This window comes from Castor canadensis, chromosome 9 (assembly GCF_047511655.1).
Source record: "Castor canadensis chromosome 9, mCasCan1.hap1v2, whole genome shotgun sequence".
Lineage (NCBI taxonomy): Eukaryota > Metazoa > Chordata > Mammalia > Rodentia > Castoridae > Castor > Castor canadensis.
This window is the reverse complement of record NC_133394.1, coordinates 2,220,348-2,243,319: the sequence shown is the minus strand read 5'-3', so window position 1 is coordinate 2,243,319 and position 22,972 is coordinate 2,220,348. Positions and strand designations below refer to the sequence as shown.

The 22,972-nt window shown below is 37.7% G+C and overlaps 1 pseudogene; it reads right to left on the bottom strand.

Annotated features, from left to right (window-relative positions):
• The window catches only part of LOC109678291 (putative heat shock protein HSP 90-beta-3), a 129,489-nt pseudogene extending 111,588 nt beyond the window's left edge, over positions 1 to 17,901 (bottom strand).
• Positions 17,902 to 22,972: the final 5,071 nt, after the last annotated feature.

The window sequence follows — 22,972 nt, the reverse complement described above, 5'->3', positions numbered from 1 at the left end:
TGTCATGACAAAGATTGAAGCCAGCTACTTACTCATTAATTTCAGATCAACTGACACTACACAATTAAAATGGAAAAGTCATAAAGGAAGAGTTATGTTTTCTGGCATTCAGAATGAAGACACATGTCAGTGAAAATAGTTTGCAACCAAGTCTAAAAGCAATAACAAAATATTATCAACTGAATCAGGGAAGAAAAATAACTGCCTGTTGTCATGAAAGGAAATTTAAAAAAAATGATCTCCTGAAGTTTAAAGTTGGCCAAACACTGCTTTATATTTTTCTCATGCTGGGAGTTTGTCAAGAGTACAGAGAGCATGTCAGGGTAAACACAGCATAAATTATAGAAGTCCTTATGACTACATTTGAAAAACATTTCAAATATCAACTCAAAATAGATCAAAGACTTCAGTGTAAGACCTAAAACCCACGACTCCTAGAGAAAAGCATAAGGAGAACCCTTCAGGTTCTGGGCATGGGTGATGACTTTCTAAAGAGGACACAATAACTTAGGAGATCGTAAAAAGGAATGTCCTAAACCCAAGCCTCTGTACAGCAAAATGCCCACAGATGAACTGGTAGCCCGCAAGATGGAGCTATTCTTTGCTAGCTCTTCATCCAAGAGGAGATTAATATCCAGGATATGGAAAGAAACCAGAGAATTAAGCATTAAAAAAGAAACATTCTAAGCCATAAATTGGCAAATGAACTGAAGACACAATTTTGAAATAAAGAAATGCAAATGTCCAATAAATACATGAAAATAATGTTCACTGTCTTTAGCCATCAGAAAAATGGGAATCAAATTTCTATTGAGATTCAATATAAAACGGCTGTCATCAAAGAAAGAAAATGAGTGTTGGAAAGTGTTGTACACTGAGGGTGGGAACGTAAATTAATCTAGCCACTAAAGAATAATTCTGAAAGGGTCTTTGAAAAATTAAAAAAATAGAACGTCTTTATGCTTTGGCCGTACCACTTCTGATATATACCTCAAAGAATTAAAGTCAGCTTGCTGGAGTGACACCTCTATACCCAAATTCATTGTTGCACTATTAATGTTAGCCAGGTATGGGATCAGGCTTAGTATCCATCACAGATAGGTGGATCAGAAAACATGGAATGCAAACAAAATGGAGTTTTATTCAGCCATAAAGAAGAATGAAATCATGCCATTTTCACCATCATGTCACCAGAAAGAAGCCAGTCTCACAAAGACCAAGATCATATGGTCATATCTGTCCTATATGGGAGAAAACATAAAAGCAAAAAGGGAACCATGAGAGAGGTTGAAAGGAAGAAGGGGAAAGGGCTAAGGTAACACAGAGGATTGATGTGATCAAAATATGTTGTATGCGTGTATTAAACTGTCACAAAAAACCTCTCGTTTTGTGCAATCTTTTAAAAATTTTACAGAAAAATACATTTGAAATATTTTGAGAAAATCTGATTCAGTTGACCTGTAAGACACTGTTAGACAAACAACACTGGTAAAATACAAGAAGCATTTTATACCGTTCTGCTATTAAAGATTGATCTTGGTGCTGTCTGAAGTACAGACAGGAATGAAAATGACTGGAAGTCAGAGGCTATTTGGGAAAACCATTTAGCCATCCAGGCATAGTGTAATGAGTTAATAGACAGGAGCATGACAGAGGGAACTGAGCAAAATTGATTGAGAGACATTCTGAGAAAGAGTTTATTAAGTGTGGTGATTAGCTACTTGGAGAAGCCATGATGAAACATTGAATTTTATTCAGCCATGTCTGACATTAAGGTTTGTAGCAATAATCAAGGATGTCAGATGGAGCCATGTATTTTGAGGGAAATAAACATATTTGTTTAATTAATGCTGAATTTGAAAAGATGTTTGGATATTTACAAACCAGTGTCTGATAAGTAGAATGTGCGGAGGAAATTCCAAGGAAACATTTGGACAAGAGTCTTGTACGTTTCAGCCATTGTTTCAGTGAAATGTTTAACACCATGGATGTACATAGGGTCTTTGAGGAAAAGGAATAAAACCCAGAGGGAGGAGTGACATGGTGGGCCTTGCCTCCTTATATAGGATGGTGCATAAATTTATATGAAGCACCGGGTAAAGTTAAAGCAGATCTGCCAAATATAAAAATTAAAATGAAAGCAGAGCAAGAAAAATGAAAAAAAGGAATAGGGAGTCACCAGGGTCAGATCTGCAGAAAGGTGAAAGACCTTTGGAAGCCCTAAGTCTATGACATGGCTGATTCAAGAGAAGAGTTTCTAAAGAAAGTTTATTCTTATTCAAAGACACCAGTGGTATGGAAGTAATCTTTTTGGCAGTACACATTTCAAAAGAAATGTTACTTTTGTGTATTATATGCAATGCTTTCATATAACAAGTCATGCTTTCCAAATTATTGGATCTCTAAGAACATCATGTTCAGAGTCAGAAAAAAAGTGAGGCCTACTGAATCATGATAGAAGAGTAGAAATCAGCAAATGGGGTTAAATTCTGTGCTGGCATGCTCGTGTTTTGGTCATGTGTGTGCACAGGTGCACGTGTTGTGTACACTAACTCCCAATGCAAAATATGTCTCACACACTGGCCCATTGGCAAAAAACAAGTTGGAAGAAAATGATGTGAGAATATGTGTGGAAACACCGGGGAGAGGGATGAGGGTCTCCTTCAGCAAGGAAAACAGAGATTCTTGTCCCAGTTTACTGTTGGTTGTATTTTTTAAATAATAGGGACGACTGCTCAGGCTCATGGTTACTAAGCAGGCAATGGTGGCTGAAGAGAAAATGGAAATTTCATAGTGAAAGTAAAGAAACTACCTGGAGGAAGGGTTGAAGGGCAGAGAGAGTTACAATTTGGCAGTTACACCTAGAGAGACAACACACTGATATTCAGAGGCATTTTTAATGCACAATTGGGAGTTCTTAAAATGCGTAATTAAATATTAGGATGTTTCTGCATGTCATGATTATTTCTAAGCATTATTAAACCTCACAGCAGTTTTACAAAAACGGGCAAAACACGCGGGGAGTTGTCCAGCACTCTCTCATCACTGACCCCCCCAACGAGTTTTCCCTCTTATTAACGTTAGCGTTAGTACAGTTGTGAAAACTGGATCGGCATTACCAATACAATATTGTCAACAAAATCCGTATTTACGTTAGGATGCAGTCTTCTGTGCGCTGGGGGAGTACATAACGGCACACGTCCACAACCCCATAACAGAATAGTCTCACCACTGCACAGTGCCCGTGCTCTCCCGACTCCTCCTCCTCTGCTTCCCACACCTCTGGCAACCACTGCTTTCTTTTCTTTACTGCTCCTGTAATTATGCCTTTTCCAAAATGCAACATGGTAGGAGTGACCTTTGTGGTTGGCTTCTTTCACTTAGCTCTGCCATGTGTCTTTAAGACCTTGCAGCATGTTTATCTTTGTCACCAAGCACTGTCTATTACATGGATATACCACAGCTGCTTATCCCTTCTCCTGTGGGGGTTCCTTCCAAGAAAACTGCTGTTTGATGTGTGTTTTATTGGGAACATATATTTTTAGCTCATGTAAATATATAGCAAGGAATGAATGGCCAAGTTTGTACAAAACTGCTGAAGTTTCTCGAAGCAGCTGCACCATTTTGCATTTCCAACAGAAACGAGCAAGAGTTTCTGTTCCACATCTTCAACAGGGTTTGACATGGTCAGTGTTTAGTGTTTTGGTCATTTTAATTTGCAATTTCCTTATGACATGTAAGATTGGAAGTCTTGAAATTTGCTTATTTTCTGTTTTGTTACATCTTTTGCGAGATGCTCTTCAGATCCTTTGCCCATTTTTTTGGGTTAATTTGCTGTCGTCGTTGTTGTTGAGTTTTAAGAGCTCTTTGTGTATTTTGGTTAGCAGTCCTTTGTCATACAGGTGTTTCCCAAATACTTTTTGCCAGGCTGCGGCTTGTCTTTCATACTTACAGTGTCTCTCACAGAGCAGAATTGAATTTCATCTGAGTGAAGTCCACCTTGTTGATAGTTTCATTCATTTATTGTGCTTTCAGTGTTTTATCGCTGAACACAAAGTCATCCAGGTATTCTCCTGCTAACTTCACAGAGTTTTGTTGTTTTATTTTGCATTTAGATATATCTTCAATTTCGAGAACTTTTTCTGAACACGGTAAGGGCTGTGTCTCCATTCCTTTTGTCCTTTTTCTGCTATTGCTTATCCATTTATTTCAGCACTATTTGGTGAGAATTCTTCTTTCTGCATTGAATTGTGTTTGCTCCTTTACAGAAGATTATTTTATTCTGGTTAAACTTTTCTGCTACCTAAAAGTTTTTCTTTGTTTCTGGCAAGCACATGAGGCAATTATGTCATCTTATTTTAATCAAAACCAGATCTGATTTGCAGCTGGGCTTTTAACTATATACAATCTGACTTTACACCTGCTTGGAAGCTTGTCAGGCATGCATTCTAGACAGATCTTGGACATCACTATGCTCTTCTTCCTAAGAGCTTTCTACCTGAAGGATTTATTAAACACAAACTTCTGTGACAGGTCTTGACTAATAGGAGGTAGGTGACAAAGGGTAAGTGAGAGTGACAAAGGGGATTGATCTGATTATAGTCCAATATATGCCTGGCTGAAATATCATGGAGAAACCTCTTTGAATAATGAATATATGTTTAAAGTGAAGGACAGGAATGTAAAACATGTCTTGTTAGAGACACAAGTACTAGTGAGAAGGGGAGGGCAATGGAGAGGGCGAAAGAGAGTGTATTTGGTCAATGTACTTTATGTACATGTTTGAAAATAGAACAAGGAAATTGTTGAAATTGTTTCGAGAAGGGAGAGGAGGATGAGGGAGAATGACAGCAGAGGTGAACCTCTGTAAGATACGTTGTGATCACAGATGGAAATGTCACAGTGAAATCCCTCTGAGCAACTAATACATGAAAATAAAATGTTTTTTTTCAAACCAAACTTCTGAAAGCAAGGCTTAGTTTTCAGTCTCTCCACGTCCTCTTCCTGCTCAGATCTCAGCTTTTTTGCGAATACTTCAGAATTGGCATATATTAATATTGAGCTTTATCATTCGATGCCCTAATGAGGTCTGTCTCATATTATCCACAGATGACTTCCAAGCATGTGAAATATAACTGCAGCAGAATGGCTCACTGGGAAGTACACATCGGCCTTCAGAGACATATCACACACCCTCACACACAGAAAATGTAAACTGCTTTATTAGGCAGTCTTTTGCATTTATTGCACATTGGAATGGCAATATTCTATAAATATTGAGTTAAGTAAAATCTATTATAAAGTCCATTTTACCTGTTCTTGTACGTATTAGATGTGTCTCCTAGAAATTCAAAATTCCATCTGTAACTCACATTTATGAATTGTATTGTGCTTTATTGGGCAGTGATACCTTAAAGAGAAACACCACATTGAATGTTCAGCTCTCCATGTGGCTCTCCTACTTCTGGCATAAATGTGGGGACAATCCACATTTTTGGTACTTTGGCAGCTTTGTGGCATAAGGCGTGGCAGAGTTTTTAATGGTCTTAATGTTTTTTACAGCTGTTCCCAGTGTTCTTTTCAAGACTGCTGATCAATAACAAGGAAGAGTATCAATGTCCAAAGTAGTACTTTGCAGACTTGAATTTAGAGTATGTGAATATTTTTTTAATTGCACTACTTTAAAAGGATCCATGAATTATATGAATCTCACAAAATTATTTTTATCATGAAGAACCTGCATCTACATGTGCAAAATAAGACAAAGCATGTTAGAGGTGCATGATTTATGATTAAATCTGGCTATTTGTTTCATAGACATATGCATTAAAAAGCACCCCCAAAACTTTCAGAAAATAAAAGCAATAGAAAATTCATACAGATTTAGACTAAAAGTAAGTGACATTTTCCAATTAATTTCTCTTTATCCTTTCTTTTAAGGTAACTCAACATCTTTCCAGACCTTTCCATGAGAAGTTTCTGTCGATATTCATGTAGTTAAATGGCTTTTCTCCTAAGCGTTGAGGTGCCCGTTGAAGGTGTTATTTTATTATTTTCATTAGATGCCAAAGGTAAGATTAATGCTGTTTGAAGTGGAAGAAGTTCGTGTAAGTTTCATTTACATTCAGTGTATCACAGCAGGATAACTGGTGAACAGGTGACTTCTTAACCTCCATGGTCATCACTACGGGAAGTCACACGTACAGCAAGCTCAGCGCCTCTGTGACCGCCCTCCCGCCAGCTCGCACACACACTTAGCTGACCTGGTGCACAGGTCTAGTCGATGGCGTTAGTTCTCTTTAGCTAATGATCACTTATTCCCCAGCTACACAGATGACCACCCTGTTAGAATTTTAGCTCCATTTGTTCTGATGAGCACTATGAGGAGTGACTCTGAAAGCATACTTTAAAAAAGAAAAATTGCTTTCATTTTATTTTCATTTAAGGGAACATTATTGTTGCTGTTGTCTTTATCAAAGTAAAAAAAAAATGATTTCTTTGTTCCTCAGTGACTCCATTGAAAGATCTTTTGGTTCTACCAATGCATGATAAAGAATGTCTCCCCTTCACCTTTTGGGTGAGGTAGGTAGTAGGCACTTTGGTTTTCAGTATGGGAGTGAAAGTTCCCTGTCGCCTGTGTTTTATGAAGGTAATCTTCAGTGAGGAGATCCTTCATTCTTGGATGAGTGCAGGTTCCAAAGTGAGAAGACGGGAGTGGGGAACAGAGATAGTGTGAGATGGCAACATGGACTGGGAGACAGGAACTGAACTGAACTGGAGGCAAATTGTCCCCAGGCTCAACCAGCATGGCACACAGCTTTGCTTTGAAATGGCAAGAACTGAGATTCTGAGGACCGGATGGGTCTTTGCCATTCAGTGCCGTGGAACAGTGACTACAGCAGGCTTTAGTCATACCTCGCCCTCTCACCCTCTCCATACCTCATCCTCTCTCCTCACCAACCTCCCTTTTTCTTCTGTGATTAACTGGACTTAATATATAGGAAAGGAAAGATATTAAAATGGTCTGTATTAAATAACCACGCTCGCCATCCAAGCCAAAATAAAAAATCAAACAGTTAATGCTTGCTTCTCTGGGTGTCCAAAGGATAACTGTTGGAACAAATTCACACAGATTTTAAAAGGAAAGAAAAGGAAGAAAAATCCTCTCCCTTTACCTCACAATGTGCAGAGGTTACCTTGACCCCACGCAGAGATAATGACTGACATTTTTGGAAGGAGAAATTTCTTGACTTCTTGTCTCCCTGTGAGACTATTCCTCAGAGAGTAAACAGCACATAACAGGAGAACACAACCACCACCTAAGGATCCTCTATCCATACCGACTGCCCTCGTGGAAGCCACCAGGCCTTCCGTGATACTTTCCGTATTTCTTCATTTTTATCTGAGTGCAGAGGCATCATGAAACCCTCATATAAGACATTTCTCTATTATCATCGCAAAATATGGAGCAGAGGGAGTTTGGGAATCTAAGCTCCTTCCAGTGCAAAGTCCCTACAGCTGGAAAAAGGACAGGATTTTGCTTTTCTCTTTATGGTTTGTGTTCAGTAATGAGAAAAGAATCACTGGGCTGGAGGCGTGGCTCAAGTGGTGGAGCACCTCCCTAACAAATGCAAGGCCCCAAGTTCATACCCCAGTACTGCCAGAAACAAAACAACAACAAAAAACAAATACTAAGAATATCCAATAGGTACAAGCACAAAAGCTCAGATATAATGGGTGTTCATTTGATAACAGAAACATAAATTTTTTTTTTAACCAAACAGCAAATTGTAACCTTTTGGAATAAACAGTAGGTTGAGGGGCAGCCAGCAAGTTGATAGGACAGTGGAACTAGGAGACACTGACAAGAAGGGGATGAGCAGGGATAAGAGCACGTTAAAGAGCAGGAGACTGGCGAGGACTCAAAAGTACAGGACAGTCGCTATGAACACTGCCCTGCTGCTGATAGTGTGACTATGTGAGGGCTGAAGAAGTAGGAATGCAGCCTCACCAATGCCTTCTGCTACTCAGGTGAGTTCTGCAGACGAAGGACCAACAGGGGACACTGATGTGTCACTTAGATAGCCAAGACTTTTTTTTTTCAAAAGATTGGAACTCTGTATTATGCTACCTTCTAATAGCAAAATCAAACTACGTATTTTATGGAGAATGTAAAATACAGGCATACAGGAAATAGTGATTTTCCATTTCCAATGTGGTGGTTAGCTACATTCTATAATTTGCCATGTTTTCAAGACAAATGAGAATATACTTAAAATACACCAATTACTGACCAACAGCTTATATCTTTGTTATAAAATATCCTTCATTATTTTCAGGCTTATATTTAAATTCCATGGCAGTGTGCATGTTTATTATATATATACATATATATACATATATATATATATATACATATATTTTACTACCCATGATGCTTTAGTTTAATTAAGAGAAATCTTTTGCTGTAAGAAAAAGGAATAGAATAAGTTTAAAGTTTTAAGTTCCACTATCTACACAAATCATCAGGAGTTGAAAGAGGCAGTGGGTACTAAATATTATTTCTTAGAACAAGTGTTAAAATTTCAATTCTCTCAAAATTGTATAACCCTCAGGAAAGAATGCTTCAGGGTAGTTAGCTCCTCTGTACAATGGAGATAATCATTCTTATCTTATATGTGTATCTTAAATTCATAAGCTAGAGTTAAACTATTTAATGAACTTGTAATACATTTTTCCAAAGTCTTATTATTCCTTAAGAAAATCATACCAGCTGTATACAGTAACATTATAGATAAATCATTTTCCTTTAGAGACATAAATACTAGACAAAGAAGTATAATAAATAATATTTATATACTTTTCTTACTTTTTCTTCCTCATCTCTGCAATTTTAAATTGACATATAAATTATCAATTTTTTCTAGAGTCCTGGATATACGCTCAGGTCAATAATAATCATATTACTAGTTACATTTGAAACTTACTCAGTACTGTTTGTAAGTCAAAAACTTGCTTATATACAATGTTCTATATACTAAAAATGTTATTCAATCTATAACACTATATGTTAGGAACCATAATTTCTGGGATGGGGTTCTGGCCCAAGTGTTAGAGTGCCAGCCTAACGAGCACAAAGCCCTGAGTTCAAACCCCAGCACCACTAAAGAAAGAAAAAGATTTATAATTTTCTTTATTATATATTTTGTAGCAAAATAACAAAAATACCAAGTACTCACCATTTGGAAGAATTATTTTAAAGGCTATAAATATATCTTTAAAATTGTTTTTTACTGCTTGTCCTAAACTCTGCAATATACATTTATACCTCCTCTAGGCCACTTTCAAATAACACAATACTGTTTCACAATGGTGTGGGTAATTTTTAGAGTATCCCAAATTCCTAGCCCCCCATCCTTGTGTCATTGTGACACCATACTTTCTTTTTCCATTACAGCCCTTAACCTATTAACAGAAGGCTTGAATTTCCTGCCTAGTATTTCAAAGCCCATGTCGTAATTATTCTAGTTTGGATGCTGGCCTTGATCCTGAATACTGGTCCTCCTTTTTGGCATGTCTTAAATTTTTTCTTTATCGGCTATCATTGCATACAGGAAAGAGACCAAGGTAAGAAACTTTTAGTAGTCCGTGAGGCTTTAAGTAAACATGCTGAGTTAAGCTGTGTTTGATATTTGCTCTAGATACAGGAGCGGGATGCTTCAAATTCATTCTATTTCCTTTGACTTTCCCCCAAGAACTCCTTAAACGGCTTGTGTTTTCAGCTCTTTCTGCTGTAATCCATCGTTACTGCACAGCAGCCCTACTGGTGTGATGGAACACAGGTGAGAGGAAGTGTTCCCTAATCCTAGGATTAATTCCATCCTTGGGGTGGCTCTTGTCCCTCAGCTGTGACCTTTGCATGGTTTCTACATGAATGTAAGACAGGACACCAGAGACTGGCGGTGGGGCCATGTGCTTCCCTCGATCAGGTAGGGCTCTGGTCAAGTCTTCTTTCCCTTAGCTGTGACAAGCACTGGGCATTTGTTCCAAATATTCTCTTCTCCCGTCTTCCCATCAGAAACATGAGGTGATTTTGCATACTGGGATCTTGGCTCTGGGAGATTAAACACATGGACCTCTGGGCCTCTGTAGCCCAGAAGGTTCTCACTCCCGTACCAGTCCACACTCAGACTCCAGTTATTTTTCATATATATTATATATGAAACATTATATATATTATAGAGAGAGAATGTGTGTGTGTTATATATGTTTTTCCATTTAAAACTTAAAAGTTTAAGGGTTTCTACCAGTTCATGCACAAGTGATTTCTGCTCTAGGTAAGGGATTCCCCAGATTTGAAGCTATGAGAAATGTCAATTGTTACATGAGTTCAAAAAAAGTTACTGAAGCCAGGCACCTGTGGCTCATGTCTGTAATCCTAGTAAAACCTTAGCTACTGTTGAAACTGGTATTAGGAAGACCATGGTTCAAAACCAACCCAGGCAATTAGTTTGCCAGATCCCATCTCCAAAATAACCAGAGCAAAATGGGAGGAGGTGTGGCTCAAGTGTTTGAGTGCCTGCTTTGCAAGTATGAAGGTTTGAATTCAAACCCCAGTCTCACCAAAAAAAAAGTTACTGATTATGTTTTTCAGATTTTTCTTTTAAGGATGAGTGTGAAGACTTCTCCTGTAAGAGCTAAACTGATAGGGTAGTTTTAAACATTTCAAATTATTTAAATCATTTCACAATCCCATCATGTAGGTAATATTATTCACTCTTTAAAGTCCAGAAAACCAAGGCATAGACTAATCCATACCTTTCCCCTGTTTTCAAAGCTTGTGTTAGAACTGGATTTGAACTGGAACATAGACTCTAGAGTGTACTGTCTCCATAGCATAGCTGTGGGCTGGTCCAACAGCTTCTTCATAGTTGTGTACAAACAAAAAAGAGAGCCACAGTTTTCCTGTGTCTGTCTCCTGCCCAGCTCTTCCAATGGTCATCATCATCACAGCAATGACTGGTGTGCTAACGGGGCACACGTCCAGTACACTCTGTGCTGTGTGGACACTCAGCATCACACGAGAGTGAACTTTCTCGGAAGTTACACTGCTAACCTTTTCCTACTCACAACTGCTACTGCAAGCAGTAGACACCACATTTACATTTCCACCTACCCAACATGTAATAGTGATGCTCTCCTCTGCCACAGGCTAACAATGTCTAGTGTGTATTAAGTGCTTCCTGCATGCTGAGTGATAGCTATTTTTGGACATCAACTCTTTTAACTCTGACAATCACTGGATGAGATGGGTAGAATTAGTATCTTATTTTAAGAAACAAGAAAACTAACTTACAGAAAGTTTCAATAAATTCCCTACACTTGCACACAAGTTGTTATAATTTATTTAAATAATTAAAAATTATGTTTACAAATAGCAAGAATTATCATATGAAACTTCAATATTACTGAGATATCTGAGTTTTTAAGCACAGCCATGCCATCAGTTAGCATGATCTAGTTAAAATAATTCTCTGATAGACACAAAAATTCCTTGGGGAAAAATAGAGACATTTCAGGATAATCAAATGATTTCAATTTTATCACCAAATAAATATGAATATTTGTTCTAATTAATGAGCAAAGAAAAGTTATGATGGTTTTAAACACAATAAAACAATGTTTTGGTACTTTAAAATGTGCACACGTTCTTTTTAAATAAATTTTTATTAGGATATATTCATTAAACAGGGGGATTTGCAGCGACAATCCCAATTGGACTTATCTTGTGCATTAGTTACATTTGCCCCCATCGTCCCTCCCACTCAGCCCCCTCCCTACTGCACTGAAAGCAATTGCAAGAGGTTTCTTAATTCTGTTTCATGTAGGTATATGAAGTCCATCAACCAACCATAGACCGTCACCTTAACCTCCTTCCTTCACCCTCCCCCTCCCACCAGAACCCCACACTGTACCTAAATGTGTATATATGCTTGAAGATACATAATCGTGCACTTCCGTTCATGAATTGTCATTCGGTGTGTCTTTAAGTTCACTGTCTTCCTTTAGCCATGTAGTCTGCTAGCGTCCATCAGAAGCATTCTCCATTGACTTACAGTGCTTTTGATGACAGCATCTTCACATCCTTTCTGGTTCTTCTTCTTGACTTATCTTGCCATTCTGTTCAGTCTGCTTTTTCCATCAGAGGCATTTAAGAAGCTACGTACAATCCACCCATTAACAGCACACTCCCACGTAAAACAGATATGTGCACAGAAAACTTATGTAATGCAACACACAAGGCGCAGCGTAGGTGCTTGTGCTAGCAATTAGGTCTCTCAACATTTTAAGTGTAAATGATTTGATGGAATGAGGTCAATTTGGGTAAGTATTTTAACTAGGTATCTGATATTGGAAGGATCTATGAGACCTATAATGTTCCATTTTGCTTAAGGTTAGATCTTTGTCAACTTTAATATCTAATTATTCTATGACTGGAACACATCATAGCATTTTGAAGACATTGTAATTTTGTACAATCTGACATTCAGTTTTCCCACCCATTTGTCAGTGTTTTAAAGTACTGAAGCAATGGGGAAGAAAATTAGAACAATGACAATAACAACATTTCCTGTTTCCTCACATATGTAAAATAGACCACCTGCAAGCATTATTTTCTTATAAAAGCAACTGAACTACTGCCAAGAGCATGGTGACGTAGGCCTGTAATCCCAGCTGTCTGTGAGGCAGAAACAGGACCATGAGTCTAAGGCCAGCCTTGGCAAAGGTACAAGACATATCTCAAAACACAATAAAAATGAAAGGGATGAGGGTCTAGTGCCTAGTTCAAGTGGTAAAGAACTTACCCAGCAAGCACAGGAACCTGGGTTCAGTTCCCAGAACCAAAAAAGAAACAACTACAGGAGTAATTTATAGTTCATACGGTGATGTGGTGACGTGTAAACAGCACCTGCATTATTGCAGCTATGACGTACCTTGTGTTTCTGCTCAGGACGTAAAGGTCAGAGTTTTGTCATTTGAATTCAGGGCAAATTTCTCAGATCCAAGGTCTCAACAGAATAGACTTGGTTATTTGTCCCCAAATACCAGAGAAGCCATTGAAAAGTCAGTGTGGCTGCCTTGGTAACAGAAGTAGTGTCTGGTGACCTAAGATCCCTCTCCAGGGAATGATAAGAACGTTAAGCTTTCACAAAAGAAGAAAGAAGCAAGGTTTGGGGACCTGCAGAGCTGGGGACAGAGATGGGAGTTTGGTCATCTCCGTCAGGCTGTGGTCTGGCTGAATTTTGTGGTCATTATCTCAGGACTGGTCTTCCAAGCTCAGGGGTTCCCAACATGAGGCATTTGTTACAGCATGGTGTGTGAGGAAGTCAACATGGGGTGATCTGCCCACAATGCTCTGCTGTTCCTGGAATCCAAGGGGACTGCAGGAGAGCATGGCGCCACGTGGTGAACTGGCACAGATGTGTAAAGCTCACAGTTGACGACTGCTGGCTACATCATCCCTGAAAATCTTAAAAATATCTTAGCTGCTATGACCTTGATGTCTTCAGCCCTGAAAGAGAAGGATTACCAGCTTTAGATGAACACTCATGGAAAAGATTAATATGTCTCCATGCAGAGTTGAGCAGGAATCTGACCCAAAGTTTCAAAGTAGTAAGGGAGAGAGCTACAAACGGGAGCAGAGATGCCGAGCTCTCATCTTGCTCCAAGCTACTCACTGGGCATCGGCAAGTCAGAGCCAGTGATTATGGGCAAAGCAGTATCAGTGTTTCCACTCCCAACTTGATACCAACCATACCCAATCTTTCCCTGGTTTCCATCCAAAATGTTCAGATACCTTAATGCTTTCTGTATTAAACGCATCACGTAGAAGAATTCTATGATGAATACTTCTTTAGATAACAAAAAGTCAAGAATCTTCTCTGGGAATCTCATCACAGTCTAGAAGTCAGCATATCATTAAATGTAAAATAATTCTGAGTAATGTATATAAAATTAATAAAAGGCAATGAGACAGTCACGTCTTCTCTGTCCCAGGAGCAATGACTTGCATATCTGATACAAAGTAGAGTTTTAAGATGACTCCACTTTGACATTACATCCCTTCATTCCAAAATTACTCCTGTCCACATGCCCAGGCATGCCAACCCAGACAACTGCAAGGCTCATTAGTGGCGAGGGATTCAGGCTTAATGACTTCCTGTAAATTTTTACTGGGTTGGGTGAAAAGTCCCTGGAGAGGTCAAGAGGGACTGACATCAGGCCACACATGGAAAGAGAACTACAAAAAAGTGGCTAAGAGGTCATCTGTGATAATATGTACAAAGAAGTTAGGGTTCAGGACTAACATCATGCAGGGTGATGAGTTGCAGAATTTTTGCAAAGGCAATTAAATTTGAAGTACCTCTAATTAACAGCAGGGGTGAAAGGAAGCCATAGAAAGATAGTGGAGGAGGAATAAATCAGGGGCCTCTAAGAAAAACACTTTCTTCATTAAAATTCTTTTACTTAAATTTCCCTCTGTAGACTGGTAGGGGTGGCAGAAGCGACCTAATTAAACATTTGCACATTACCTATTAGTCATTTTTCAATCACATTATGTAATGCCCTTGGAAAAGAAACTTTTGATAATGAATGCATTCTACCAATTAAGGAAACTCAGAAATTACTTTGATTTGCAATAAAGACAATGGAAGTGAAACTACTTGATTTGCAGTACCTAAAGCAATTTCAATCACTCTCCGTCCTTTAGTGCCCCTTTCTGTACTGAATTCGGTGTATCTTATCAGGAGAGCAAGTTAAACATAATCTTACAGTATGACTAATCAAAGTGAAAAAGGTCTGTTAAGAAATGTAAGATCTGTCAATTTCCATTACATTCTTTTTTAAAGGCTTCCATATCCTCAGGAAAGACTAAAAGTATAAATAATTGGAGTTATACTTAATAATTAAAAGGTACACAAATTTTTCAGACTCTTCACTTTTGAAAGGCTTATGGAAATCATCTGAAATCAGAATGATTGAAAAGGTATTTTCTCCAAAATGATCTATTGGCTTAATTTGTATTCATTCATACTCTTGAGAATATTTAGATGGTTCTAATCAAAATATTAATAAATTAGAAAATTAAATGCAGTTGTATAATTTTACAAATGAGCATTCCTTTGAAGAGCTGGAATTTAAGACACAAATTCCTTTGCATAATAAAAAATAAATATATTCTATGATTCATCAGAATCCACTTATTTAAAACATGTTTTCAGTATAATGACCTTGAAATATTGGGGGAGGGGTTATAAAAGTCAGAAAAAGAAAAGGACATTGCAGTTTGAACACAGCTAGGATGACTGGGATAGAGTGGAAAACTGTGACTAGAGCCCCAAAACCTGGAGCCCAAGTCTGGCTCCACCACAAAATCGATGCGTGTCATTAAGAACATGACTTTAATTTTCAACACGTAATTTTTCCATGACTAGAATAACAAAAACAAGACTTGTAAGACCTAATATTTTCACTGTAGCCTTTTAACTATGTATATGATATAGGAATATTCAAGAGTTAGTTTCCTTGGGACTATGGGATAGATTCAATAACACCATGAAAATTAAAGAATTATTTAGGGACCATGTTCTGGGAGCTGGTGCTGCATGCATAATCCTGCAATTAAGTGGAAAAATTTCCTTTCATTAGCATGTTCTCCCTCAATAGAATCAATGAAATAATTAGCTATCTATAATGAGAAACATAAAATCATATTAGCAGCTTAAAGTTGTACTTTTCATAATTCTATTCGTGTGTTACTCAGATCAAAGGAGTCATAGTCCATGGTCCAAAGGCTTGTACAAGAGGAACTTAAAAAAAATAGTTTGCTGACTTTTTTGGGGAGTAGGGAGTACTGGGGCTTGAACTCAGGGCCTTCACCTTGAGCCACTCCACCAGCCCTATTTTTGTGAAGGACTTTTTGGAGATAGGGTGTCATGAACTATTTGCTTGGACTGGCTTTGAACCATGATCCTTCTGATCTCTGCTTCCTGAGTAGCTGGGATTACAGGTGTGAGCCACCGGTGCCTAGCTGGTTTACTGACTTTTCATTGCTTATCTTAATGCAGCCATAGCTTTTAAAATAAAAATAAAAATTTATTTTCCAAAAAAATCTGAGGGAAATAGAGTTGCTAGAAAGATGTTCCATACTTATTTTGTTCATCAACCAGTGCATCTTGTTCTTCCTCAGAACCCCAGCACTGAGCCAGGTGTGGTGGCATGTATCTATAATAGCATCCACATCCACTTGGGAGTGAGAGGGAGGAGGAGACAGTTCCAAGACCAGCCCAGGTCAAAGTCAGCAGAAGACCCCGTCTAAAAAACAACTGAAAGAGAAACAACTGGTGAGAAGCTCAAGTGGTAGAGCCCTTGCTTAACAAAGAGTAGACCCCAAATTCAATCTGGAGTGCCACATACACAAAAAAAAAGAATCCACAGATATATGGTGAGCCAGGTGGGTTTAAACCGTGTGGGGGAGGGTTGTGAGCAGAGCAAACACATTGTATAGGTGTGTGTGTGTGTGTGTGTGTGTGTGTGTGTGTGTGTGTGTGTGTGTCGGTATATACACTGATGGGCATTTCTAAATAACAAAATGAATCAAAAACACAAAATAAATGCCACTTTCATATGTCTCATTATAGTCCCATAGGACTTTTTGCTGTGTTACACAATTATGTTATGTCTTTCAGGCTTAAATAGAAAGTTTTAAAATGTCAGTTTTTCTTTGCTTTAGCACAAAGCCAGGTTAAACAAGATACAAATTTATTTAGGGTCACATTTTTAGCAAATATGCTTTTACCAACAAATATTAAGTGTGGCTATAAATCCAAAACTTAAATAAATAACCCAAGTTGAATATTGCTAAATGCATTAATAGAACAAGAATTCATAGTACTTTATCATGAAAATTAACTAATCATTAACTTTTTGAAGAACTTCAAGACAGTAAAGAATACTTGAATTAAGATAATTAGCCAAAATTATATGCTATATATCAAAGGAATTTGAAGGATGTTTATATAAATCACCATTGCTCCCCAAGCAGGATTCTTCATGAAATAAATCTCATTTTTAATAAAACTTCATCATTAAAGATATCTCTCATGTATAAAGGGAAGCTTCATTTGTAATGTTTATTATATTTTTATCAGATATTAAAAATTTACTAGATTAAAAAATTGAACCAATCTATAAACTTTGATTTATCATAGTAAATCAGAAATTAAATGATGGAGTTATTTTTCAACTAATCCATTAGTGTGACTAGCATTATATTTTAACATATCATAAAAAATCTAAATTGAATTAAAATGCTTTCAAATTGGGTAGAAACCCAACATTCTTCAACATTTATTATAAGAATGTTTAATTTTATAATCAGTGAAAAATATTTATTGAACACCTATTGTGCATAACAAACTGTTCAAACACATTCATGAAATATGGAAATCATCAGCTTTCTCAAAATTAATACTACATTATGCTCATTTTCCGGATGGGACATCAGCCTAACATGAGTTTAGGTGAGTTGCCTGCCTGAGTCCCCCTAATAAGTTACAGAATTTTAATTAGTTGTCAAGTCTGTGAGAAAAGCTGAAGACGTTTTTCACTGGAGCTTGCTATCTCTCAAATTACTATTAGAACTGTTAGTTTTCGAAGACTTCATGGTCTAAAATACCCACGTAGTGGTTGTTCATTGACCATCGGGGAGACATATGCCAGTCATTTACCTTCATCATGTGAGCTCAGCTGCCTTTCTACCCCGTCCCCAGTTTCTTCCACCCCACATCTCCTCTTTCTCTGGGAGCACAACTGTCCTGGAATCACAGCTGCTGACATGGGTTATGGTTTGTTTCAAACTTTCAGTTTAAAACAATCTCAACAAAGTGCAAATGTTGAACCAGATCTTCAAACTAGGATTACTGATAAGTTCTGGTGAGGAAACAGCAGACGAGCACTAACTGAGTCCAGTGAACTGAGATGTATGCACACTAGGGAGTTTCTCTGTCTTCTTGCCATATATTTCCTTTTTCTTATTCTTTTTCTTTTTATGGGGGGACTGGGGTTTGAACTCAGGGCTTCATGCTTACAAAGCAGGTGCTCTACCACTTGAGCCATGCCTGCAGTCTATTTTGCTCTGGTTATTTTGGGGTCTCATGAACTATTTGCCCAAGCTGACCTCAAAACTCAATCCTCCAGTTCTCAGCCTCCCAAAGAACTAGGATTACAGGTGTGAGCCACCAATGCCCAGTGAAGTTTCTTTGATTTTTTTCTTTCATCTCAGTTGACATGGACATTTTTATTCTATCAGTAGGAAGGGTTATTATTTTAATAACATTAAACCATAGGAAGCCTTTTTTGGAAGGTATAATTTTCTGGATATCTATTAGAGAAGTGTGTATAAAAATTTAAGCCAGTAGATGTTTTGTAGTTCTAGAGACATTTGTATTTAAAGCTTGATAAAAATGTATAATGAACACTCAACAGATACACAGCATCCATAAAATGAAACAAGTATACTTTTTCTATATTCCATACAATCTTATAATAAATAAATTATTTTCATCCCCAATTAAGGATCATTTATTACATAGGTCCTGCCCCAAACAAAAGACATAGGAAGTGAATTTTAAAATGGAAAAATGTATAGATTTAAATCCTTAATACAATAGAAGGATGGATCTTAACAGTTTTTTTAGGACTCTTTACTATTATTAAGAATTATTGAGGTCCTCCAAAACATTTTATGGTGTTATATTTGTTTATGGTTACTTCATTAGGTTTTGGTACTGATAATTTTTAAGTACTTATTAATTCAATAAAATAACTAGCCAACTGCATGTCAACAAAAAATACATATTTATGAACATGATTGTTAAAAACAAAAAGTGTGCAGTAGAGTTTTACATATTTTGCAAATCTCTCTAATTTCAGCTGTATTCTAATATTTATTGTGACATTCTATTCATTGCAGTATCACATACCCTATAGCTTCGGAAACCTCTCCTGTACACCTAGACACCCTATATAGCATCCCAAATGGTCATTTTGAAATGGATAGAAGACTTGCCTATTTGGGTCACACTGGACCATCAACTTCATCAGATCAAAGACAGTTTCATCTTTTTGATTAACATGACCCCAGTCAGGGAGTATCTATTTCACTGTTTACAACTTGCCAATGACCTTTTATCTTTTGCCTCTTCAAATGAAAACTCTTAGTGTAGTCATGAATTCTTCACTGTATGAAAGCTACCCATGTCTATTCAGCCTCATTCCTCATTGACTGTCCTCTAAACTTCTCTGCAACACCAAGCCCTCCCTTTCCTCTGGACTTCCATGCAGGTTGTGGTCACCTGGCAAACTCCTTCTCACTGGTTAAGGCTTCATGAGCTCTTGGCTCCTCCATATGTCCTCCAGCACTGTGGAGCCCTTCTTACTTAAGTTCTCACGAGAGACAAAAAGTAAAAAATAACAGAATAAAAAAGCGATACTTGAAATTTTCTTAATTGCCTGCAATCGACAGTAACATAACTTTGCAGATGAAACTTTGTAGTTTATATGTGTACCAAAATTCGGAAATTGTTCATACACACTGAAAAATTTCAAAAGTAAATATGTAGCTAGGTTAAGAACATGAAAACTTGTCCTAATAGTACAAATGTTCAACGGTGGATGGTGAGGTGGGAAAGCTTGGCACACTGGTGTCGATGGTCGTCACAGTGCCCCACTCATCTCATCTCATCTTATCTCCTGAGTATCCAGTGTTTAAACTTCAAGCAAATTCATGGGCATGTTTTATCCTTTGAGAATTAAAAGATAATAGCTTTTTAATCTAAGACATATGTTGAATGCACGCATGACTAGACTTCAGTTTATTGGTTTAGAATCTCTTTCTCTGGTTTCCAACATTATCTTGAATTTGCCCTGTAGTGGGTTATATATTTATGTGATAGAATACACTCAGTATATATATACTGCTTATATTTCACTTGTATTTTAAGTCATCTATTAAGTTAGGCACAAAATGCAGTGGTCAATTAGTCTGTTAAGTCCTCTGTGTATATCAAGCTATATTCTCTTAGCAAATGGAATTCTAAAATAAGTACTTAATGAAATCAAATAATTTCAAGTTTGCAAACTACCTAGTTGTCCAATGCATTTGCCAGGTTTTGTAGGCTTATGTCATAGAAATAACAACAAAAACAAATTTATCCAAGCAGCTTAATACATTCAGACTTTTTCCTGTCCTATCAAAATTTACCTTAGGAAATGGGAAATGAGTCTTTATTCCATGTATTTTTGCATGTGCCTTAGCTGAAAGAGAATGCACTAACTGGTGCATTGTCTCATTTCAATGAAGAGGTGGAGACCATATGACAAACTTAAACTTTACTAAGGATAACTGGAAGCAAGTCAAAAGCTATAAGCAATGGAATTCATTTAATTTAGATATTATGGCAAGGGAAGCACTTGATGTTTAAGATTGGATATGAAGACATAAGTTAGGATGTAGGTTTCAGAAATCATTAAGCTCTAAAATCAGCAAAGCTCACTGCATTGATGAATGTGAGTTGTTCTGAGAAGGAATGTGTCTTGTTCATTTTCTAGATTGGAATTGTAACTTACTGAGATTCAAAATCTAGACTAATATTTGGGAGTAACATAAACTCAACATTGGATATCCTATGAGTTCACTTTCCATGCTGACATCCAGCGCAGAATCTGACTAAGTAGCTGGAGAGGGAGTGCAGTGCAGTGTTTAAGGATCTGAGCTCTTGGGACTCACCATGGCAGTAATCAGAAGTCAGAGCAGAGAAAGGGCTTACAGAATACATGTTATAAAATGTAAGAGTGAATTGAATACAGGTGTGTGGCAGCTTTAAGAACTGTCTTGAGTTCAGTGACCATAAACTTATGCTAAAATAAGCCATGTCAGTTTTCATGATCATGTCCACTAAGCAGAGAAAATTTAAATTTTATTTCTTTCAAATATAATTTTATGGAAAGCATAGTAAAGTGATAAAAGATTGAGCAAGTGATAGTAACAGCCATAAAACTGTGAAAAAGCAGGGTATGGTGGCACACACTTATAAACCCAGCTACTCAGGAGGTAGAGGTAGGAGGATCGTGATAATGGAGCCACACCAAACAAAAGCATGGGACTCTATCTAAAATAAAAATCAAAAGGGCTGGGATCGTGGCTCAGGTGGTATTGTGCTTGCTTAGCAAGTGTAAAGCCATGAGTTCAGATCCCAGTACTATAAAAAGAAAGAGAGAGAGAGTGAAGGGGGAGTGGGGAGAAGGAGAGGGAATGAGGGAGAGAGGGAGAAGAAAAGGGAAAGAGATAGTGAGGAAGAAGTACAGAAAAGAAAATAGAATAAAATTTGGTCCATGTAATCTAAACTTTAAGGATAATCAAAAAACAAACAGAAGTTTGTATGTCAGATAACCCTTAAGTTTGCACATAAGGGTATGTAATAAATAAGCTGGAAAACATGGGGTCGGTTCATAGTGGAACAGGACTTCTAAGGTGTCGAAAAGCAGAGGAGATTCAGGTAAGCATCAAATCATGGCCACAGGAAGAGTCGTTGGACTGGAAGAGAGGGACATTTGGAGAGGGGCAGTCCATGCCCTGAGATCAAAGTGTTGCATGGAAAAAAACGGCAGGATTCAGTTTTTGAAGGAGGAAGTACAACCAGAATATCTGTAAATGACAGTCAAAATGAAAAAAAATGGGGTAGAAAAAGTTCAGTAGAGGAGTCCGGGTCTGTGAGTATGCGTGCATGTGTGGATTTGTGGATTTGTGGATTTGTGGATTTGTGGATTTGTCTGTTGTCTGAGTTACTGGAGACTCATTTGCCTAACGGTGACTCTGAGCGTGAGGAGGACATGAGTGATTTCTAGACAGTGGTGTGCACAGCGTGCAGGAGAAGAGCAGTGGCTACTGGAGAGGAAGCAGAGCAAAGGGCTCTGCAAGGACCAAGAAGGAGGAAAGAACCACTGAAGAGAGAGGGTGAGATTTAATCCTGACAGAGAGGCAGAGGTCTCAGGTGGAAACAAGGAAAAAATTGAGTGTGAAAGACCAGGGAATCTGAGAATGGAGTCCGATGGACCGATATGCATCAGCTGTGCTGATGACTATGAAATGGAAATAGTAGAGCGACGTATGGATTACTTAGTGCTGACCATGACTTGGAGGACATTTGCACATTTCTCTTGAAAAAATCCAAACCTCTGCTTTGGCAAGTCTGCATTGTTGCACTAGACGCTCCTTACTTGTTTATTTTGGGAAGCTTCAAGCCATTTATTTACAGATACCATTAATATACAAAATTAATTCCTCAGTGGACACCCATTTTCCTAATAAGTGACATTAGTTCTGTGAGAAGGTCCTTATGCTTAGAGACTTGCATCCTGCTACTTTTCACGGTATGGCTGCAGGACCAGGCTGCCTTTTGAAGTTTCATCTCAGAATCACACGGGCAATGAATAAGAGACTGCACGTGTCTTTTCAAGTCATTTATTGTCTTGTACAGGGATGAGTAGGACTTGCAGGTACTTCCCAACATAAGAACTTATTTTAAAGAATGATGAGCTGTGGTGGCAATGTGTAGAAAATAAACTTTTTATCTTATACTTTTCAAAAATGTGTTCTTTTAGATTTTGTAATACTGATTTATTATAGCTTTTATTAAAACATATTTTACCATATCCGTGACATTCCAAGGACCATGGACACACTACATCAATTTACCTGGGTATTAGTGATATTATATGCTTTAATCTCCACAATGCTTTTATGCAGGCATATAAACACTGTCTTTTAGGCACTAGGGCAATCGTAACGGTCCCTGGGTGAATGTACTGGGCTTCATCCAATTCAAAATTGTGTTTCTCATCTTTATCA